Raw genomic sequence first — 24,659 nt, forward strand, 5'->3', positions numbered from 1 at the left:
TCAGTTGATGTAAGTCTCTCCAAGCCTCTCTGTATTCATTCTGTTGGTCATTTCTTACAGAAAAATAATATTCCATAACATTCATATACCATAATTTACCCAACCATTCTCCAATTGATGGGCATCCATTCATTTTCCAGTTTCTAGCCACTACAAAAAGGGCTGCCACAAACATTTTGGCACATACAGGTCCCTTTCCCTTCTTTACTATTTCCTTGGGATATAAGCCCAGTAGTAGTACTGCTGGGTCAAAGGGTATGCACAGTTTGATAACTTTTTGGCATAATTCCAGATTGCTCTCCAGAATGGTTGGATTCTTTCACAACTTCACCAACAATGCATCAGTGTCCCAGTTTTTCCCCATCCCCTCTAACATTCATCATTATTTGTTCCTGTCATCTTAGCCAAACTGACAGGTGTGTAGTGGTATCTCAGAGTTGTCTTAATTTGCATTTCTCTGATCAATAGTGAGTTGGAACACTCTTTCATATGAATGGAAATAGTTTCAATTTCATCATCTGAAAATTGTCTTTTCATATCCTTTGACCATTTATCAATTGGAGAATGGCTTGATTTCTTATAGAGTCAATTCTCTGTATATTTTGGAGATGAGGCCTTTATCAGAACCTTTAACTGTAAAAATCTTTTCCCAATTTGTTACTTCCCTTCTAATCTTGTTTGCATTAGTTTTGTTTGTACAAAAGCTTCTTAATTTGATGTAATCAAAATTTTCTATTTTGTGATCAATAATGATCTCTAGTTCTCCTTTGGTCTTATGATCTCGTTCTTTATGCCTAAATCATGGACCCATTTTGATCTTATCTTAATATGTAGTGTTAAGTGTGGGTCCATGTCTAGTTTCTGCCATATTAATTTCCAGTTTTCCCAGCAGTTTTTGTCAAATAATGAATTCTTATCCAAAAAGTTGGAATCTTTGCGTTTGTCAAACACTAGATTGCTATTTTTATTCACTATCTCGCCCTGTGAACCTAACCTATTCCACTGATCAACTAGTCTATTTCTTAGCCAATACCAAATAGTTTTGGTGACTGCTGCTTTATAATATAGTTCTAGATCAGGTACAGCTAGGCCACCTTCATTTGATTTTTTTTTCATTACTTCTCTTGAAATTCTCGATCTTTTGTTCTTCCATAGGAATTTTGTTGTTATTTTTTTCTAGGTCATTAAAATAGTTTCTTGGGACTATGATTGATATATAAATAGATTAGTTTAGGGAGTATTATCATCTTGATTATATTCGCTCAGCCTATCCAAGAGCACTTAATGTCTTTCCAATTATTTAAATCTGACTTTATTTTTGTGGCAAGTGTTTTGTAATTTTGCTCATATAATTCCTGACTTTCCTTTGGTAGATATGTTCCCAAATATTTTATACTATCGACAGTTATTTTGAATGAAATTTCTCTTTGTATCTCTTGCTGTTGGATTGTGTTGGTAATGTATAAAAATGCTGAGGATTTATGTGGATTTTGTATCCTGCAACTTTGCTAAAGTTCTGAATTATTTCTAATAGCTTTTTAGCAGAGTCTTTGGGGTTCTCTAAGTTTACCATCATTTCATCTGCAAAGAGTGATAGTTTGATTTCCTCATTACCTACTCTATTTCCTTGAATCTCTTTCTCAGCTCTTATTGCTCTTATGGCTAACATTTCTAGTACAATATTAAATAATAATGGTGATAGTGGCCAACCTTGTTTCACTCTTGATCTTACTGGGAAAGGTTCCAGTTTATTGCCATTACATATGATATTTACTGAGGGTTTTAAATATATGCTCCTTTTTTTCTCTCTCCCATGGCTTTTCCCTTTTGCTCTGGTCCACCTTCTTAAACTCTGGTTCATACCCTAATTGGGAATTTGTAAATGAATGGGGGGATCACAAAAGTATAATTTATTATTAGTAAACGTTTGATTTATATATCAATTTTTTATATTTATAAGCATCTTTTTCATTGTTATTGTTTTTTTAATACTTTTTATTTACATGCATGGGTAATTTTACAGCATTGACAATTGCCAAACCTCTTATTCTAATTTTTCCCCTCCTTCCCCACCCCCCAGATGGCAGGTTGACCAATACATGTTAAATATGTTAAAGTATAAATTAAATACAATATGTGTATACATACATGTCCAAACAGTTGTTTTGCTGTATAAAAGGAATTGGACTTTGAAATAGTGTACAATTAGCCTGTGAAGGAAATAAAAAATGCAGGTGGACAAAAATAGAGGGATTGGGAATTCTTTATAGTGGTTCATAGTCATCTCCCAGAATTCTTTTGCTGGATGTAGTTGGTTCAGTTCATTACTGCTCTATTGGAATTGATTTCATTCGTCTCATTGTTGAAAATGGCCACATCCATCAGAATTGATCATCATATAGTATTGTTGTTGTAATATACAACGATCTCCTGGTCCTACTCATTTCATTCAGCATCAGTTCATGTAGCATGGTGTTGTCTCCAGAAGCTGCCGATCGCTCTCTGGGAAGAGATCTGCTGTGTCAACTCAAATCTCTTGGACAGATTCTTCTTCCTGTAGTGAACTGTTGTCTCCAGGCAGTTGCTGTTAACTCTTGTCCAGAGAAGTGACTTCCCTTACTGCAGAGAGCCCCGTCAAGCCTGATTTAGTGCAGAGTCTTCTCCTCTTTCTGGAGTGCTGTCCTCTTTTATCCTCCCAGAGAATGGGCGTGGGATAATGCAAGGGCTTCTGGGAAGAAGTACTCCAACCAATGAGCTTGCTCCTCTTAGAATCTGAGCCAGAGAACTATCAAGTCAACCTGAGTTCTCACCTTGTAATTGTGCAGACAACTTGAATTCTCACCTTGTTACTGTCCAGACAACCTGAGTTCTCACCTAGTAATCCTAACAAGTTCATGTAAGTCTCTTCAGGACTTTCTGAAATCATCCTGTTGGTCATTTCTTACAGAACAATAATATTCCATAATATTTATATACCACAACTTATTCAGCCATTCTCCAATTGATGGGCATCCACTTAGTTTCCAGTTTCTGGCCACTACAAAGAGGGCTGCCACAAACATTCTTGCACATACAGGTTCCTTTCCCTTCTTTAAGAGTTCTTTGGGATATAAGCCCAGTATAACACTGCTGGGTCAAAGGGTATGCACAGTTGGATAACTTTTTGAGCATAGCTCCAAATTGCTCTCCAGAATGGCTGGATGTATTCACAATTCCACCAACAATGTATCAGTGTCCCTGTTTTTCCCCTCCAACATTGTGCATTATCTTTCACTGTCATTCTAGCCAATTTGACAGATATGTAGTGGTATCTCAGAGTTGTCTTAATTTGCATTTCTCTGATTAATAATGACTTGGAGCATCTTTTCTATGGCTAGAAATAGTTTCAATTTCTTCATCTGAAAATTGTCTGTTCATATCGTTTGACCATTTATCAATTGGAGAATGGCTTGATTTCTTATAAATTAGAGTCAATTCTCTATATATTTTGGAAATGAGGTCTTTATTGGAACTTTTGACTGTGTTTTCCCAGTTTATTGTTTCCTTTCTAATCTTATCTGCATTAGTTTTGTTTGTACAAACACTTTTCAATTTGATATAATCAAAGTTTTCTATTTTGTGATCAATGATCTCTAGTTCTTCTTTGGACATAAATTCATTCCTCTTCTACAGATCTGAGAAGTAAACTATCCTATGTTCCTCTAATTTATTTATAATATCATTCTTTATGCTTAGGTCATGAACCCATTTTGACCTGATTTTGGTGTACAGTGTTAAGTGGGGGTCAATGCCTAGTTTCTGCCATATTAATTTCCAATTTTCCCAGAAATTTTTGTCAAACATTGAGTTCTTATCCCCAAAACTGGGGTCCTTGGGTTTTTTAAACACTAGATTATTAAAGTTGATTATTTTGTCCTTTGGATCTGACCTATTCCACTGATCAACTAGTCTATTTCTTAGCCAATACCAAATGGTTTTTGTAACCGCTGCTTTATAATATAATTTTAGATCTGGTACACCTAAGCCACCTTTATTTGATTTTTTTTTCATTAATTCCCTTGAAATTCTTGACCTTTTGTTTTTCCATATGAACTTTGTTGTTATTTTTTCTAGGTCATTAAAATAGTTTTTTGGGGAGTCTGATTGGTATAGCGCTAAATAAATAAATTAGTTTAGGTAGTATTGTCATCTGTATTATATTTGCTTGCCCTATCCAAGAGCATTTACTATTTTTCCAATTGGTTAGATCAGACTTACTTTGCATAGAAAGTGTTTTGTAGTTTTGCTCATATAGTTTCTGATTTTCCCTTGGCAGATAGATTCCTAAATATTTTATACTATCGGTAGTTACTTTAAATGGAATTTCTCTTTGTAACTCTAACTATTAGATTTTGTTAGTGACATATAAGAATGCTGATGATTTATGTGGGTTTATTTTGTATCCTGCAACTTTGCTAAAGGTGTAGATTATTTCTAATAGCGTTTTAGTAGAATCTCTGGGGTTCTCTAAGTATACCATCATATCATCAGCATAATTTGGTTTTCTCATTACCTCTTCTAATTCCTTTAATCTCTTTCTCAACTCTTATTGTCTAAGCTAGCATTTCTAATACAATATTGAATAGTAATGGTGAAAGTGGGTAATGTTGTTTCACTCCTGATCTTATTGGGAATGGTTGTAGTTTATCCCCATTACATATGATGCTCACTGATGGTTTGTATGTCTATTTTATATATCTATATACCCACATAGATCATGTCACATAAAAATTTCTTGGGCAAAATTGATTTCACAAATGGGAAAAGTTTAAGATGTCCTGTATACCATTGAGTCACATGACTACTAATTTTGGTCAGAATTTTTTTAAAATAGAAAAATTGAGGCAGCTAGATGCTTCCATGGGTAGAGTACCAGCCCTGGAGTCAAGAGGACCTGAATTCAAATCTGCCCTCTGATACTTAATACTTCCTAGCTATGTGGCCCAGAACAAATCATTTAACCTCAATCGTTTCACCCCTCCAAAAAAGATAGAAAAAATGGCTTTCTTCTGAACTGGCATCTGGAGTTTGCTTTCTCTGTTGAATAACATCCTTCATTTGCCACAAAAGGAAATTAATATACTATAACCACATATTTTTAGTTTAAAAATTTTTTTATTATAGATTTTTATTTACAAGATATATGCATGGGTAATTTTTCATCATTGACAATTGTAAAACCTTTTATTCCAACTTTTCCCATCTTTCCCCCCACTCTTTCTCCCACAAGGCAGGTTGACCTATACATGTTAAATATGTTAAAGTATAAGTCAAATAAAATATATGTATACATGTCCAAACAGTTATTTTGCTGTATAAAAAGAATTGGACTTTGAAATAGTGTACAATTAACCTGTGAAGGAAATAAAAAAATGCAGGTGGACAAAAATAGAGGGATTGGGAATTCTATGTAGTGGTTCATAGTCATCTTCCAGAGTTTTTTCGCTGAGTGTAGCTGGTTCAGTTCATTACTGCTCTATTGGAACTGATTTGGTTCATCTCATTCTTGAAGAGTAGCCACATATATTTATTAGGAATAATGAAAAGAAAAGAAAAATTATAAGTATTCAGTATATGGAGCCTTTCATTCAAACATCTTCCAACTTCTCCCAATTATATATTCTTTATTCTTTGGAATGCATTCCTTTACCATCTTTTACCTTACACAATCCCTATCTTTCTGCAATGTACAACTAGAGCAATATCTTCTTTGTGAAGCTTTCCCTTCCATACGACCTTGAAATCAACTACTCTTTATTTGTTTTCTCTCTCTCTCTCTCTCTCTCTCTCTCTCTCTCTCTCTCTCTCTCTCTCTCTCTCTCTCTCTCTCTCTTTCTCTCTCTTTCTCTCTCTCTTTATATATATATATATATATATTCTACATTTTCATATACACATATATACATTCTCATTAGATCAGTTCTCCACTTAATGACATATTAATGTACCCAGATTTAACTCTTCCAAACTTTAACTCTTCTACCCTTTATAATTTTTGCCAATTTGCTGGTGTGAAGTAAAACAAAAGAAGTGTTTTGATTTGCATTTCTCTTAGTATTAATAATGTGGAGCAAGCTTTCATATAACTGTTCTTTGAGAACTCTTTGTTCATATTTTTTGATCATTTATCCTATAGAGAATGTCTCTTGGTCTTAGATATTTTTGTTAATTTCACCACATATCTTGGATATTAGAGATATTTAATGCAAAGATCCCCGCCCCGTGCCCCCCAATCCATAGTTTTCTTCTTATCTTAGCTGTACTGATTTTTAAGAGAAAAACTTTCATTTCATGTTATTAAATTATTTATTTTTTGGGATTACTTCTGTGCTTTGTTTGGCTAAGAATTCTTTTAGCTATAGCTACAAAAAATACCTGACTTCCTTTGAGTTTTTTAATGGTATAACTTTTATATCAGGTTTCACTTAAGCTTTCTGTGATATATGCTGTAGAATACTGATCTAAACCTCTACTTTCTGGCAAACCGCTTTTTAGTTTTCCTAGCAATTCTTTTCAAACAATAAGTTTGTTTCCAGATTGTTCATATTCTCAGGCTCATCAAATATCCAGCTATTGCATTTGAATATTTCTGATGTTTTATTATTTACTTTTCTCTCATTAACCATTATCAAATAATTTTTTTTTGAATTATCACTTTATATTACAATTTGATTCCTGGAAATATACTATTTTTTTCATTTCTCCCTGGACTACATTAGGGGATCTGGTATTATCATTACACAATGAGGGTGAGGAGGAATTCAAGAAGCAAAAATAGATATAGCCCAGTGGCTCATCCTCCTGCACAATATAATTCACTTTACTCCAAGGAATGCTGCTAGGAGGAAGCAATCCATGAAGAGAGAGACTAAGGGAACACCAGGAAGTAAGTTTATGTCAGAAGCAGTCAAAAGATAGAAGGCAGGCAGATAGTGAAAAACAGAACTGGAAACCCTAAATGGGTTGTTTCTAGGGGATACTGAAAATGTTAGCTCATATCCTGAGACCAACAAAAGGCAAATGTGCAGATCTCTTTATAACAAGATTGATGCTACATGTAGTAACCACCACAGACACATAGTTTCATTATCTATCAGATAGCTGCTATACTTCTCATACAGGTGAAGTACACTAACTGCAGAGCAAATATTTACATTGTAGTCAGAATTGAAGAATTTTTGTGATCAAAATTATTGAATGGCAATATTATACCTCTAACTCAGGAATGACATTACAAGCAAGGCAATGTAATACTACTCTTGGATAAAGGCCTATAGGCTAAAGCTGTTCTAATGGGACTGAAGGTCAAAAATGATGGAGTGGTTATACCATGAAGTTATAGTCATTTGGATATATTATTTCTCACTAACCCAATGGCATGATATTGGAACCTCACTAAGATCTGTGATCCAATTGCAAAGATGAAGGGAGTACCTTCTCAAAGGAACAGCAGAACCATAGGAAGTTAGTTGTGTATAATATATCTTTGTGCCATCACTTCAGGGATATACCCATTATAGCTCAACAAAGCAACTGCTCACTTGTGGTAGCATGTAAGGGATTTATTTCCTCCTTACTCTACTTAAAGTAAATGATAAGGTAAATACATCCAATCATAAGCCTCAGACTAAGTATGAAAAGGCCTTCAAACCAGAATGATGTTGCACAAAAAAACCTGTTTGGATAGATCAAAGAAACTTGATCAAACTTCATTCAAGAAGTTGGAGCATGTTTGTCTTTACAGCATAACTCTTAAGGAAAAACAGCCTGGGGATGGGAGGAGAGGCCTTGGCTTCAGCATTGGCCAGAACCCTTTCCTCCTCTCCTTTTGGCAAGAGAAAGAACTCATGGACTGTTAGGCAACCAGAAAATTGTGAGTATCTCATCTTCCCATCTCCCCAGATCAGTCCAAAGAGGCAAGGACAGATGGACACAGATTCTTCAATACTTTATTAATGTGAGAAAAGAATTTCCATCAACCAGGAGTTGGGTGTTATCCTTCGATACCTGGGCTTTCTAAACTTGAGCCTACTTTTCTCTGAACTTTGTATGTACTTGTAGGAGAGTATGCCACAGATTTTTTGGAGGATGTTTTGTACCAACCATTATATTGTACCAACTAATATATATCTTTCTAAAAGCAATTTAAGGCTATCTGACTAAATTAATTCTAAACTGATAATCTTGATCAGGGAAAGCATCCAAGTTAAGGGTACATATCAGTGATATTGAATATCTCCAACCTTTTGAGGAGCAGGGTACATTTAGAACCCTGAGAGAGGAGACAGGACATGACACATCAGTAATAGTTAGACTAAAATCCTAAAAATGTATATTGATCATATTTGCAAACCAAGACTCTAAATGCTACATTGAACAAGATCTAATCGAGTAAAACAATAGCATCTAATTTTATATGTGTCCTATTACTGATCTGTTGTGATTTTACGTTGACCATTTGTGTTTTGGTAATTCAATTTTCTCCCTTTTCTTTTTGATCAATTTGTACTGATTTTGATCAGGTTGTTGGCCTTCTTAGTCTTTAAAAAAACAAAACAAAACAAAAAAAACAGCTTTTGGCTTATCCCTTCTATATGACTTGATATATTCCTTCCTTAATTTTCAAGACTCTTTCATTTATATTTATTTGAGGCTATTGTTTTTATTTTTTAGCTTTCAAAAATCATAAATTTAAATAGTTTACCAATCCTTTCTTTTCAGCGTATTAATGCTTATTTGCAGAAGTATGATTTTTTTTTTTTTTTTTTTTTTTTTTTTTTTTTTTTTTTTTTTTTGCGGGGGATGATCTGAAGACTGCTCTTTGTTGGATTCAAGAGATTTTTGTATACTGTCTTATTGTACATTCTTCTTCACATAATTATTATTTCTATGATTTATTCTTTGACCAAGATGTCATTCAGGACATCTTATTTAATCTCCATTTGTTTGTATATTTTGCTTTTATTAGTTGTGTTAATTACTGTTTTTATAGTATTATGGTCTGTTATGTATATAATTAGTATTTATGTCCTTTTCTATTTATAATTTTTCTGTATACTAGCACATGGTTTAATTTAGTAGAAATACCTTGTAGGGATGAGAAATATGATATTATTTAAAGTTTCCATTCAGAACGACCTGTAAATCTTTTAGTTCTAAATTCTACTAGTTTGCTCAGTTCTGCGTTTTTCTTCTTTGCTGATCTTTGTATTAGATCCATCCAGTTCTATGAAACACTAAAGCTTCCTATATAATGAGAGCTATATTCTATGTTGTTTTTGCACTTCAGTTAACCTTATTAATTTAGGTATCATGTTATTTGACATGTGTATATATTATATGTATATATAAATATAAGTATACATTATACATTTTACATATATTTCCCTACATTAATTTTTTTTCCTCTGTCCTTTTGGGAATCAATTGATATATAGTAGATTTTGTTTTAGCTTCTGATTTTTCATTCTATGTACATTTTATTTTTGTGGGCATTTCTTGTATATAGCAAATTATTGGGTCTTTTATTCTTTTCAGGGCAGCTAGATCACAGAGTAATTACAGCACTCGGCTTGGAATTAGGAAGGCTCATATTCATGGCTTCAAATCCAGCCTCAGACACTTGCTCACTCTGTGACTGGGTAAGTCACCTTGTTTGCCTCAATTCCCATCAGTAAAGATATTAGAGATGGAAATGGCAAAACACTCTAGTGTCTTTGCCAAGAAAACCCCAAAATGGGTTCACAGAGAATCAGACAGACTAAAAAGATGACAACAACAATATATTTTTATTCCTTCTTCCACTGCCTTATTTTGTTGGATTATTTCACTCAAGCTTTGATTATTAGGCTTTATATTTTTCTCCATTATTTCTTTTGTATTGGTTTTTATTCCCTTCCTCTTTTTAATCCATAATTTATCTCTATGATTAGTTTCCCCCCTCCCCCCTCCCCCATAATTTTGGGGTCTATTTCCTGATTTTCCTCCTCCCCAACTCACTTTCATCTATATGCCTTATAAAAGTTCTTTTAATTTACTTAGTTGATTAATTTCCCTTTCTTATTATGTGCACATTTCATTATTTATCTCCCCCTTTTGATCTTTATTTTTTCCTTCTCAATTTAAGTAAGCAGTTCAAAATCTCTCTCATGTTACTTTTACTTCTTATTTTAAATGAACTTTGGGAAGTTACATAATTTCTGTGAATCTGTCTCCTCAACTGTAAAATGAGAGGACTGGACTATATGAACTCTGAGATCCATTCTAGTTTTGGCTCCATGGTTATTTGAGCATGCAAGAAGCATTTTTTTTGTTGTATGTTTCTAAGTTTTCTTTCTTTTGTTTTTATTATTTCTCTTCCCTTCTTTTTAACTCTTGATTCTTACTTTCTGCTTCATGAGTTACAAACTTACTTGTCCCTTTTTTATTCTCTTTGTTTTTCATGAGGATAAGACCAGATTTGAGCCTTTCTATTTGATTTCTGTGTTTTTTACCTTTGTTTGTTTTTACTTCATATTTCCTATTTTCTACCCTACTTGGCTGTTAGAAATGTCAATTCATGAAGAAAGAAATGTTATTAGAAATAGTGTCATGTTGTGAGAATCACTCTGTTTTTTTAAGCCATGAGGTCTATTCTGCCCTTTATTGTTTTTTCTGTTGTTTCTGACTTTTTGTGATCCCATTTGGAGTTTTCTTCCTTTTTTAAGTTTTTTTTTAATTTGTATAAAAAAAAACCAACAAAGGAAAAAAAGAAAGACAGAAGAGAAAAATAAAACAAAACAGAACATTGTTGTGTGCCCAGCAGAACATCAGGGAGGATTGAAAATATATAACAATAAATTTCCAGTTCAAGAGAGGATATATAATAGTAAAAGAAATTATATTCATGAGTCCATCTTTTCTTTGCTTTCTTGTATGTTGTTCTTTTGTTCTTTGCTGAGCACTTTTTTTACTTTATTCTTTTTTCCCCTTTTGCTTCCTCCCCCACTTCCCTCAAACTGGATATAGTTAAGCTCAGATATATTTAACAGACACACATACACACACATTCACATCCATCCACAGACCTACACACACACACACACACACACACACACACACACACACACACACACCACACACAAATATACACTCATGTTCTTTGTCGTAGTGATTGTGTATATATATATATCTTCTTTCCTATTCCTGCTCTTTTACTTCAACTGTGCTCCTTACCCTGCCTTGGTATTATTTAATCTCTTCCCACCCATGGATCCTTCCCTTGTCTTCTTCCTGCACCCTTTGCTTCTCCTCACCACTCTTCTCTCCCCTTTTATTTCTTTATAGATTTTGAAGGGTGCTATACCTTTCATAGTATATATAATGAGTAGTTTTTCAGAATTATAGATCCTCCTTATCTTTCTAATGTCTCTGGGTCTATTCTTCCTCTGCATCTCACTTATATAAATCTTTTTTTTTTGAGTCACCCAATTACTGATGTCAGTCTTAAACATATAGTACACAGTTCCATGTAAAAATATAAACATTTTTTTCCACGTTAAATTCCTTGAAATTTATCTTGGATATTGGCTCTTATATGTTAAATTTTCTAATGAACTTGGGTTTGATTGAAAGAAAGTCTTGGAAATTTTCAAGTTCATTGAATATACATTTTTTCATTCAATATTATAGATAATTTTTCTAGATATGTTATTTTGATTACTGGTATATATGATTCCAGGACCTGCAGTCTTTTACTGTAGCAGCTAATAAATCCTGTTCAATTATAATTGTTGCTTCAGCATATTTACATATTTTCCTTGTGTTTTGTAAAATTTTCTCTTTGGTGGTTTCAAAATTTCACAATAATATTCCTATGTATTTTCCACAAAAGATCTCTTTGAAGTGATAATTGGTGGATATTTTTTCTACTTTCCCCTCATATTCTGTCAGTCCAGGATAATTTTCTTGGATTATTTCTTGCATTATTATGTCAGGATTCTTTTGCAGGTCACAGCTTTGAAACAGTCCAAATATTCTTATATTTTCTCTTGAATTGTTCTCCAGATCTAATGTTTTTCTTATAAGATATTTCATGTTTTATCCTATTTTTTATTCTATATTCTGTTGTGTTATTGTTTGGAATCATAATTTTACTGGTTTCCTCTTGCCCAATTCTAATTTTCAAAGAGTTATTTTCATCTTTAAGACTATTTCCTTTCCTAGTTGGATCATTTTTTTCATAATTTTTTTCTTGGATGCTATTTTTATTTTTTTAGTTTTTCCTCAATGAGCTAATTTGATTTTTAAATTATTTTTTGAGTTCTTTTATAAATTCTTTCTGGGCAGAGAGTCACTTGCCTTTACTTTTGGGGGTAGAAGCTTATTTTTAACTTATGTCCTCTGAAGATGAACCTTAATCTTCCTTATTCCCATAGTAAGTTTCTATAGTTGGGCTCTTTCTTCTTTGCTGGTTCACTTTTTTTTTTTAAATGAGAAGTATTAGTGTACACACCTCTAATTGTGGGAAAGGGAAATTGTGCCTCTGAATTCACTTCAGCTCCCCATTCTAACCTGGAACCCCAAACCAAGAGCTCTTCCCTCCTGTAAGTGCCGGCAGCCAGAAGCATCCCTGCCCCACTGCCCTGCACTCATGGGTGTGCTTGTTCCTTCTCTCCCAGGGCTGCATCTTAGCAGCAGCTGAGCCTGGTGTTCCTGATCAGCCAAAATTCCCTCTGCTTCCTGGACTTGGACCCCTGACTCAACACTAGGTCTCTTGATGTGAGGATTTGTGTGGTTCCTGCTGAGACTCCAGCCAAAAACACAGCTCACTCCAGGGGTCCTGACTTGGTATTTGTGTGGAGCTAGCCTGGAGGGGGTACTCTCTGACCTGGGGTCTTTCTTTGGATCTTCTTGGGCTGCACTAGGAGGACCTCTGTTCTATTGCAAATCTTCTTCATCTTTTGCCAGTTTCATGAGGCATGAATTTTTTCTGTTTGTGGAAGAAATCTGGAGTGCTTGAAATTTAGTGACCTACTCTTCCATCTTTCAAGAATCCTCCTTCAGAGTTTTTTTTTTTAAGATACTAAAATGGTTTGACATTTTCTTCTTCTGCTCATTTTAGAAATGAAGAAATTGGAGGAAAAAGAGTATTTGCCTAGGATCACAGAGCTAGTAAGAGTCTGAAATCAGATGTGAACTCAACTCCTCCTGAGTCTAGCCTAGCCCCAGCACTCTGTCCAAACAACACCTTTCTGCTGCATCCTGCCTCTTACCCACCTGTGGTCACTCTTTCTCAGGCCACAGTGTCCCACCTCTGCCTCCTTAACTACACTGACAAATGATTGCTGCCTCCTAAGATGGGGTACTGTCTAGGTAGTTTTCTGTTCAAGTTCCTTTTTTAATGAAATCCATAATAAGATCCCTGTCTCTTACTATGGACATACATCTTTTCTATGAGAAAGTTCTTTGGCAACACCATTTCCTTTTCCCTTCTGGGGAAATCTAATCTAATCCTACTTCCCCCCTTATTTCTTTTTCTAAAAGTATCATTTCTTATTTGAACCATTCTGGTTTCCTCGATCTGTGGCAACCTTGTAGGATTCTCTATTTTATTGGTTTATGTGGCTACATTTAACAATACTTAATGTGTTTCGGCTTTTTTGGTAAAAATGTACTCATTCTTCACCTTTTTATGACTCTCTTGAATACTTTATTCATTAGGGAAAGCCAGACGGTGTAAGTGCCAGGCTTGGCATCAGGAAGATCAGAGTTCTAATGCGACCTTGGAAACTTATTGGCTGTGTGATCTTGAAAAATCTCTTAACCTATTTGCCTTACTCCATTAGAGAAGGCAATGGCAAACCAGTCCAGTACCTTTGCCAAAAAAGCCCTAAATGGGTCACAAAAAGTAAGATAGTTCTGAAAAATATCTATACAATGTAAAGCTTTATTGGTTCATTTGCTTGTGATCTAAGCAGACCTACGTTTATTTTGTCTTTGTATCTTAAACGTTTGGTGTTTTAGCCTTTCTCTTATTCTTAAAACTATTCTTCTCTGGTCCGTCCTGATCCTTAGGCTTCTCTGTACTTCCACTGTAACCAGGCCCTTTAGCCCGAGATGCAAGTTCTCCTCAGCCTCTTCACATTTGCAGGTGTGGAAATGTAGGTGTAGTCTTAGGCCAGGATAAAGTCCAGGGGGAGAAGTCTGGACCCAGCTGGGAATTCATCCTCTTTTCCCACAGCTGCTGAGGCTCTTTCACTTCTGTCCTATGACTGTGGGCCATGCTCTGTTTTGTCCACATTCTCTTCCCCTTCCTACAATCACTGTCCCTTTACTTTACCAGGCTTTATGCATTTGATGCCAACTGGACTCAGGGATGATTCTGCTAGAATAGTGGAATGAACAACAGAAGTCCTTAGAGTTGGACCCTGAGTCATATTCCTACTATAAAATACTTGCGTTCTCTGCATCTGGTATATAGAGTGGTTTGGAAATATTAATGCTATGTTGGAGCTCTATATATTTAAATTTTCTGTTTTTCCCTTACCCCTTTTTCTTAAACTTCTATAGGATTTTTGTCTTTTGATTTTGTGGATATACCTCTAATAACTATATTTTTCTGAGGTCTTTGGGCTGTTGATTGCTGAAAGCACTATTTCAGCTTGCTGGTCATATGATCCAACAATTTCAGCGCCTTGGAGATCTTATGTATCTTTCCAACAGTGATTCTCAGGCTATATTTCTTTAGGCTATATTTAAAAATAAATGGATATTTTGATGAATTTTTGGTTTTTTTCAAAGTGCATATTCCCTAAGTAGTCATGTATTATAATCTGTCAAAATAATATTCTTATCTGTATCCTCCATGAAATATTTACCCAATCCTCTGGAGGATCGCTTATTATTCCTTTAATGTTTTAAGGGCAGGAGAGCAACATTTAGAATGTCCATCTCTTAGGCCCTTTTATATTTGCCACATTATATAGTCCACTTCCTTTTCAGCCATATATGTTCCTGAAGATGTCTTTTATATATTAGATGAAGCCATCATGAACAAAATATACTTGAACTCATCAATTATCACACCTATACTGATGATTCTCAGATCTACTTATATATCATTTATCTCTCTCCCAACCTCCACACCAACCATGTGTCTTTCTATATAAATTCAACAAGGCTAGTCTGACCTTGTTATTCCACTACTCAATAAACTCCAGGGACTCCTTCACTTCCAGGATCAAATATAGAATCCTCTGGTATTCAGAGTTTTTCATAACTGCCCTCTTACTACTTTTCCACTCTTTTCCTACCTTATTCCCATGAACTCTCTGATTCAATAACACTTATTCCCCAAACAAGACATGCTATCTTTCCACTCTGAGAATTTTCACTGGCCATCTCTTATCCTTGGAATAGTATTCCTCCTGCTGCCTGGTTTCTTTGGATTTCTTCAAGACCCAACTAAAATCCTATCTTTTATAGGAAATCTCTCCCAAATTCTCTTAAACCTTTACTAATAATTCCCCTTACTTATGGTGTCTTATTGTTGCTTATTTCCAGTTTATCTTGTCAGTGAATAGTTGTTTAAATATTATCTTCTTACACTAGCTTGTGAGCTCCTCCAGAGCTTGTCTTTCTCTTGTCTTTATTTTTTTTTTGGCACATAGTAACTGCTTGTTGAATTTACTTGACTTGTATCAGTTCATATAAGTCTCATTTTCAGAATTTCTCATGGTCACTTTGTCTTAGTGAATAATAATTTTCCATTCCATTTATATACCACCACTTTGTCAGTCATTTCCTAATTGATGTGCATCCCCATTTTATTCTGTACTGCCTTAACAACAGTAAAGATGCCATTATCCCCATTTTTTTTTAACATATAAGGACATTGGGACAAACAGGCTTAAGCAATTTACCAAGTGTTCCACAGGTAAAAAGTGTCTGAACCCAGATTTGAACTTGGGAAGATGAGTTTTCCAGACTCTAGGTCTGAGTGGATAGCTAAAACAGGTACATTATACTTCTGGTCAAGGGCAATTCTTTTGATTTTTAACATATGATCCCAATTAATTGTTTGTGATAGTGGTGTGCTGGAAATGCCAGATGACTTAGTGGTAAGAAGTGCGTTTGAGTCTAGGTACACTGTTATGAATTTTGGGTATTTATATTTGGATATTTGTTTCTGACTTGCACATGCCTGGAGAATGCAGAATGAGAGGAAGGCTAAAATCATCATTTCTTTGAATAATTTTAAATTGCTGTAAAATTATGTTTAGAAATGTAATGACCCTTATAGATCATTTCTAATCCTCCCTTTTTATGAATGGAAAAAATAAGACTGAGAGAGGCAAACTGATTTATCCAAAGTAGGAAGTAGATAAACTGGAATTTCAGCTTAGGTCTACTGATCCTAGACACAGAATTTATGCTATGTCCCCAATCTGAGTCTCCCAAAGTTTGTTTCAGGCTCTGCTTTTGGGGAATCTAGTTTATACAGTTGTAATTCCTTTGTTGTGATTACTTTGGTACCCAATAAGCTGTATTCAAATTGGATGTATGAACTTATCCACTTTGTAAAATTTTTTATGTGGAATATTCTTACAGCAGTATACAAGTGCCTCTGAAAACCTGTCCATTTTTCTCTTCCTCTAGGGTCTCATTCACTGTCTCCTGAGTGTATTTTACTTCTCATCTTACACTCTTGCTCATGCTTGACCATAAGGACTCACATTTATGTTACTAAACATACTATTCATAACTCCAAAGTCCAAAGTTCAGCACAGCCCTGTGAGCTAGGAACTTGCAAGCATTATTACCCACATTACTCAGTCTGAGGAAATGAGCCTCAGAGATATTAAGTGAGTTTAAGTCTCAGAACTATTATCAGTAGAGCTGGGTGTGGAAATCAGGTTCCTTGAAACGGAATTAAGATCTCCACATTATACCATCCATTCTCCCTTTATATCATCTCACTCCTACTTTCCTCCCTCATTTAACTCATGTTTCCTTCAAGAACCAGGGACAAGTCTTCCTAGAGCCCATCTCCAAAATCTCATAGAACTTGTTTTCTGTATTACTTTTGAGTTACCTGAGAGTAGGGACTATATTATATTTCTTTGTATATCCTCTGATATGTACAGTCAAAAACATTCAATAACTATTTGTTGGATTTGATGTTCTTTTGAGTACAGTTTTGAAGAGAATTTTTTAAAAATTCTTTTTTTGAAAGGGTCATGGACAGTTGGACATTTACAGAAAGGAGGAACCCATCAGACCCTAGGAGTTCTAACATCTCCAGGCTCCATATATATGCAAATCTCTTAACAAATTTCAAACAATGTAACAGTAACACAGCCCAGTTTCCCAGGGTAGGGGAAGCACAAAAGACCATTGTTCAAGTTTAGCAGGGGGTATGACCTAATCCCTGCTTCCTTCTGTCCACAAGTCCCCGTCCTCTTTCCTCTTGCCTCAGTGCTTTAAGTCCTCATCAGCTATATAGGATAAAGTCTCTTAGTAGCTGAATACACCCCCCCCCATTCCCAGTTCAGGTTATGAAACTTCTCTCTGTCTCTGTGTCTGCCCCACCCCCTTTGTCTTTGTTTCTCTCTCTCTCTCCATTTCTGTTTCTATCTCTGTCTCTCTTTCTTTGTCTGTCTGTCTCTGTCTCTCTGTAAGGACATGAACAGGTGGCTTTTTATGGGAATAAATACAGGTTATTTATACCAATATTTTTTAAAAGCTCAAAGTCATTACTAATTAGAGAAATGCAAATTAAAGACATTCTATCTCATATCCATCGTCAATTGGAAAGATGATAAAAAAAGAAAATGATAAATGTTGAAGGGGCTATGGAGAAACAAACATATTGATATGCTATTGGTGGGCCTGTGAATGGATCTAATCATTTCTTTTTAATTTTTAATAATTTTTTTTCTAATTACATATAGAAACAATTTTTAACATTCATTTAAAAAATTTGTTGAGTTCCAAATTTTCTCTCTCCCTTTCTCTCCCTTCCTCCAAAGATAAGAATTTTAAAATATGTTGTATATGTGCAATCATGGAAATCATTTTCACATTAGTCATATTGTGAAAGAAGAAATGGATCTAATCATTGTGAAAAGTAATTGGGAATTATATACAAAAAAGTTATTAAACAGTATATCTTCTTTGACCCATCTATGCCATTATTAGAAATAGACCCAAGAAATAAAGTGTTGAGGGGCTGCAGATAGTGGGGGAACTCTGGGTAAGGTATAAGACCCTTCAGCCCAGAGGGAACCCGCTGACAATGTCTGGTTCGGCTCCTCGTCTCTCTTTGATGCCTCTCACCCTTCCTGAGAAGTCAGGGAGGGCATGACCACTTGTGTTCTACTTGAAGCAAAGGATACTTACAGTAAAAAGACATTTATATATCAATAGCAGGGTGCTTATAGTTAGCACTTGCTCAGTGTGATGTGATGGTATTGTTTCCCTGATTGGCTCATACTTAGTGTGCTGTAATATCATAATCATCCCAAGGTATTTAAGGGCTGAGAGGACTTGAAATAAGGACTCCATCTTTGACTATCCTGGTGGCTCTGCTGCCTACTTCACTCCTCCACTATGACCAAGGCTGGTTCTGAGATCCTCTACAGAGCTAGTCTGGACACTACATTTTGGCGCCTGAACAAGGTACACTAAATGTGGGTCCCTAGACATGAGGCTCTGGATGTAAGGACCTACATGCAGCAGCTTGACTGACACAATCATAAGCTCAGTGGAGACATCCCTATGAGCTGGAAATAGGATGAGTACAAAAATAGACAAGCAGGAAACTTTGGTAAGGGCTAAACTAGTCACTTTTATTTTTCAGCTGAAATGGGGCAAATACTAAGAAAAGAGCCTTCCCCCCCCCCCCCAGGGGAGTGTGTAGCAAGCACAGTTAGGCTAATAAAGAAGCAAGGTTTGTTGGTAAAACTTGTTGGCAAATCACTGGACTCTTAAATATATTAGAGTGCACGTCTCCTTGGCTCTCTAAGGAATAAAATTAGAGCTAGATATGTGGGAAATAGTAGGAGAGCAACTAATTGAATATTATGAAGCTCTGGGTCCTGATTCAATTCCTGAGGAAACAATTTTTATGTACAATATAATACAATTGGCTTTAAAGAAGCCTATAAGTTCTAAAAAAAAGGAAAAGTTTTAATGTGGCCAGCCAGACAAGGAAGTGAGGAGAAAGAGCAGGAGGGGGATGGTACTGACAAAGCAGCTGAAGGGCATAGAGAAATGGACAAGGAGTTAAGTACAGTAAGGACTGTGCTGATGAGCTTAAGTGGTGCTTCTCACTTTCACAGCTCAGTTTCACTTCCACCTACATGGGAGCAGGAGTCCTTGGGGCATTCCCCATCTCCTGACCCTCCCGCCTCAACTCTGCCTTTGTGGGCAAAGGGAGGAGGAGGAATGGGACGGACTGTGACCCCATCAGTACCACTTATGAAGCGGTTTTGTCCACCCCCTCCATGTCACCATTACAAGAGGCATTAGTTAAAGCTAAGGAGGAAGGACAGGATACATCTAGTTTAAGAATAGAAGCATATCCTGTGAGTGAAGAATTTGTCTCTTCAGGTTAAGAAAAAAAGAAGATATGCTCCTTTTGATATAGATGTCCTCAAAGACCTGAAAAAAGGCTTGCACTCTTTATGGGTCTACATCATCTTATGTTAAGATGGTATTAGAGAATTTGGCTTTTGAAGTTTTAACCCCTAGTGATTAGAAATCTATAGCAAAGACATGTTTAGAATCTGGACAAAACTTGTTGTGGCTTTCTGTGTATAGTAAGCTCTGTAGGATACAAGCCCAACAAAATAGTCAAACTGGAGTCAATATGCCAGTCACCTTTGACCAACTAGCAGGTATAAATCCTTATACAGACACTTTAACACAGATTAATTATCCTTTTACTGCATATGAGCAAATTGCTTTTGCTGCTATCAAAGCATGGGGCACCCTCCCAGGAAGACAAGGGAGAGGGGAAGTCTTCATGAAACTAGCAGAAGGGCCAAATGAACTCTTTGTTGATTTCATGGGATATCTGCAGATAGCCATCATATGAACTAATGGTGAAAATGCAGCAATAGAAATTATGATAAGGCAACTTGCTAAAGAAAATGCTGATGAGGTTTGTAGAAGGATTATACTAGGACTATGCAAGAATGCTCCTTTAGAGGAGATCAAAAGATGCTGTTTCAAAGGGGGCACAAATACCTTTTATAGGTAGGCTATGATGCAGACTTCCCAAAATCCAAACATGGGAAGACAGGGTCCCTTTTGGGAAGGGACTTCTAAAGAGACTCGTCACTGCTTTCAATAAAGTAGAGCATCTGAAAGCTCAATGTTGGCAAAAGGACAGAGTGAAAAAACAAGGTGGGAGAACAAGACCCAAAACACCTTGTCCAAAATGCAATAAGGGCTTCACAGGCATCAGAATGTAAAGTAGCTCAGGGAAATGGGGATTGGGGCTGGGCACCAGGGCCCCAGGCAAAAAAAAAAAACCAAAACACTTGGGGCATGATGGCAGCCAATGTTACATCCAGAGAATCTTTAGAAGTTCAGTACTCAGATATGATCAATCAGCCAAGAAACAACCTGATGGGGTAAAGGGATTGCAATTAGGGAGAATAGAACTGTATGCCACTGGGACTATTTAGATATCCCCTGGAAAGCAGACATCTGTCTCTGTCTCTGTCTCTGTCTGGCCTATAGATTCTTTGCCTCCAGATACAGTTGACTTGATTATTTCACCTCCTGAGAGTACTTACAAAACAGTGTCCATCCATATACTGATGTAGGAAACTGGAGAATGTGTAGCTAATATCCCAGTCACTAATACAAGTAGACAATGCATGACTTATCAATCAGGTTTACTGATAGACTCCCTGGTGATCTGGTGATAGTTGCCCAGATTCTGACTCCCAACAAAAGAATCCAGGAATATATTGGACAGCAACTGTGACAGCTAACCAACCTATGCTCACCATCTATATAAATGGCATACCGTTAGAAGAATTGGTAGACACTGATGCAGATCTCACAGATTAGAGGTGCCAACTGGCCCGGTCACTGGCCAAAGATTAAGGCAGACACCTACATATCTGGCATAGGAGGATCAATAGCAGTTGAAATTAGTGCTATCCCTTTGAGTTGGATAGTTTAAGATGAAACAGGAACTTTTACTTCTTTTGTAGTTAAAAAAATCCCCATCAATCTGTGGGGAAGAGACTTCTTACAACAGTTAGGATTACAATTGAATACTTGGGCTTTTTAGGCAGGGTTGCTGTTGAAGACCTGCCTGCACTCTCACTTATTTCTATTTAATGGAAAACTGACACAGCAGTGTGGATAGAACAGTGACCCTTAGCAAGTGATAAAATTCAGGCCTCATTAGATATAGTACAGGAGCAACTTGACCAAGGACACTTACAATCTTCTCTAAGCCCTTGGAATTCTCCAGTATTTGTTGTAAGAAAGAAAGCTGGAAAAATGGAGGATGTTGACTGATTTGAGAAAAGTAAATGAACAGATGGAAACTATGGGAACTCTTCAATCTGGACTTCCATCTCCTAATTAATTGCCTAGAGAATGGCCTCTCTGGGTTATAGACATTAAAGATTGTTTCTATTCTATCCCTCTAGATAGGAGGGATATGAAATACGGAGAATATGAAAAGATTTGTCTTTTCAGTGCCCAGCGTTAACTTAGCTGAGCCTTATAAAAGATATGAATGGACAGTTTTGCCACAGGGAATGAAAAACAGCCCTACTATGTGTCAAATGTATGTTGCTGCTGCTCTTACTCCAGTAAGAAAAGCATTTCCAAAAGTAATGTTATTACATTACATGGATGATATATTGGGATGTGCACCTGAGGAGCAAATGTTAGAAGCATGTCTACAAAAGACCATAGAAACACTAAGGAACTATAAATTGCATAAAAATACAAAGATATGTTTCTTTTCTTTTTTTTAATTTTTTAAAATTAATTTTATAATTATAACATTTTTTGAGAGTACATATGCATAGGTAATTTTTTTTATAACATTATCCCTTGTACTCCCTTTTGTTCTGAGTTTTTCCCCTCCTTCTCTCCACCCCCTCCCCTAGATGGCAGGCATTCCCATACATATTAAATATGTTATAGTATATCCTAGGAACACTATATATGTGCAGAACCGAATTTTGTTGTTGTTGTTGTTGTTGTTGCAAAGGAAATATTGGATTCAGAAGGTAAAAATAACCTGGGGAGAAAAACAAAAAATGCTAACAGTTTACACTCATTGATTTCCCAGTGTTCCTTTTCTGAGTGTAGCTGATTCTGTCCATCATTGATCAATTGGAATTGGATTAGATCTTCTCTATGTTGAAGATATCCACTTCCATCAGAGTACATCCTCATAGAGTATTGTTGTTGAAGTGTATAATGATCTCCTAGTTCTGCTCATTTCACTCAGGATCAGTTGATGTAAGTGTCTCTAAGCCTCTCTGTAATTCATCCTGTTGGTCATTTCTTACAGAACAATAATATTCCATAACATTCATATACCATAATTTACCCAACCATTCTCCAACTGCTGGGCATCCGTTCATTTTCCAGTTTCTACCCACTACAAAAAGGGCTGCCACAAACATTTTGGCACATACAGGTCCCTTTCCCTTCATTACTATTTCCTTGGGATATAAGCCCACTAGTAGAACTGCTGGATCAAAGGGTGTGCACAGTTTGATAACTTTTTGGGCATAATTCCAGATTGCTCTCCAGAATGGTTGGATTGTTTCACAACTCCACCAACAATGCATTAGTGTCCCAGTTTTCCCACATCCCCTCCAACATTCATCATTATTTTTTCCTGTCATTTTAGCCTATCCAGGTGATACCAGGTGTGTAGTGGTATCTCAGAATTGTCTTAATTTGCATTTCTCTGATCAATAATGATTTGGAACACTCTTTCATATGAGTGGAAATAGTTTCAATTTCATCATCTGAAAATTGTCTGTTTATATACTTTGACCATTTATCAATTGGAGAATAGATTGATTTCTTATAAATTAGAGTCAATTCTCTGTATATTTTGGAGATGAAGCCTTTATCAGAACCTTTAACTCTAAAAATGTTTTCCCAATTTGTTACTTCCCTTCTAATCTTGTTTGCATTAGTTTTGTTTGTACAAAAGCTTTTTAATTTGATGTAATCAAAATTTTCTATTTTGTGATCAATAATGATCTCTAGTTCTCCTTTGGTCACAAATTCCTTCCTCCTCCACAAGTCTGAGAGGTAAACTATCCTATGTTCCTCTAATTTATTTATAATCTTGTTCTTTATGCCTGAATCATGGATCCATTTTGATCTTATCTTAGTATGTGGTATTAAATGTGGATTCATGCCTAGTTTCTGCCATGCTAATTTCCAGTTTTCCTAGCAGTTTTTGTCAAATGAATTCTTATCCAAAAAGTTGGGATCTTTGGGTTTGTCAAACACCAGATTGCTATTTTTATTCATTATCTTGCCCGTGAACCTAACCTTTTCCATTGATCAACTAGTCTATTTCTTAGCCAATACCAAGTGGTTTTGGTGACTGCTGCTTTATAATATAGTTCTAGATCAGGTACAGCTAGGCCACCTTCATTTGATTTTTTTTTTCATTACGTCCCTTGAAATTCTCGATCTTTTGTTCTTCCATATGAATTTTGTTGTTATTTTTTTTCTAGGTCATTAAAATAGTTTCTTGGGAGAATGATTGGTATAGCACTAAATAAATAGATTAGTTTAGGGAGTATTGTCATCTTGATTATATTTGCTCGGCCTATCCAAGAGCACAATGTCTTTCCAATTATTTAAATCTGACTTTATTTTTGTGGCAAGTGTTTTGTAATTTTGCTCATATAATTCCCGACTTTCCTTTGGTAGATATATTCCCAAATATTTTATACTATTGTCAGTTATTTTGAATGGAATTTCTCTTTGTATCTCTTGCTGTTGGATTGTGTTGGTAATGTATAAAAATGCTGAGGATTTATGTGGATTTATTTTGTATCCTGCAACATTGCTAAAGTTCTGAATTATTTCTAATAGCTTTTTAGCAGAGTCTTTGGGGTTCTCTAAGTATGCCATCATGTCATCTGCAAAGAGTGATAGTTTGATTTCCTCATTACCTACTGTAATTCCTGGAATCTCCTTCTTGACTCTTATTGCCAAGGCTAGAGTTTCTAGTACTATGTTGAATAGTAATGGTGATAGTGGGCAACCTTGTTTCACTCCTAATCTTACTGGGAAAGGTTCCAGTTTATCGCCATTACATATGATGTTTACTGATAGTTTTAAATATATGTTCCTTATTATTTTAAGGAATAGTCCATTTATTCCTATACTCTCAAGTGTTTTTAGTAGGAATGGATGTTGGATTTTATCAAATGCTTTTTTTGCGTCTATTGAGATGATCCTACGATTTTTGTTAATTTGGTTATTGATATGGTCGATTATGCTAATAGTTTTCCTAATATTGAAACAGCCCTACATTCCTAGTATAAATCCCACTTGGTCATAGTGTATTATCCTGGAGATGATTTTCTGTAGTCTTTTTGGTAATATTTTATTTAAGA

General features: G+C 35.6%; 1 long non-coding RNA gene across 1 annotated transcript in view; it reads left to right on the top strand.

Moving 5' to 3' along the window:
• The window catches only part of LOC141565904 (uncharacterized), a 145,412-nt gene that overhangs the window by 40,061 nt on the left and 80,692 nt on the right, over positions 1-24,659 (top strand). Inside the window, exon 2 of the long non-coding RNA XR_012489176.1 lies at positions 9,577-9,680. This is a non-coding gene — a long non-coding RNA (uncharacterized LOC141565904). The remainder of the gene's footprint in view (positions 1-9,576; positions 9,681-24,659) is intronic.

This window comes from Sminthopsis crassicaudata, chromosome 4 (assembly GCF_048593235.1).
Source record: "Sminthopsis crassicaudata isolate SCR6 chromosome 4, ASM4859323v1, whole genome shotgun sequence".
Lineage (NCBI taxonomy): Eukaryota > Metazoa > Chordata > Mammalia > Dasyuromorphia > Dasyuridae > Sminthopsis > Sminthopsis crassicaudata.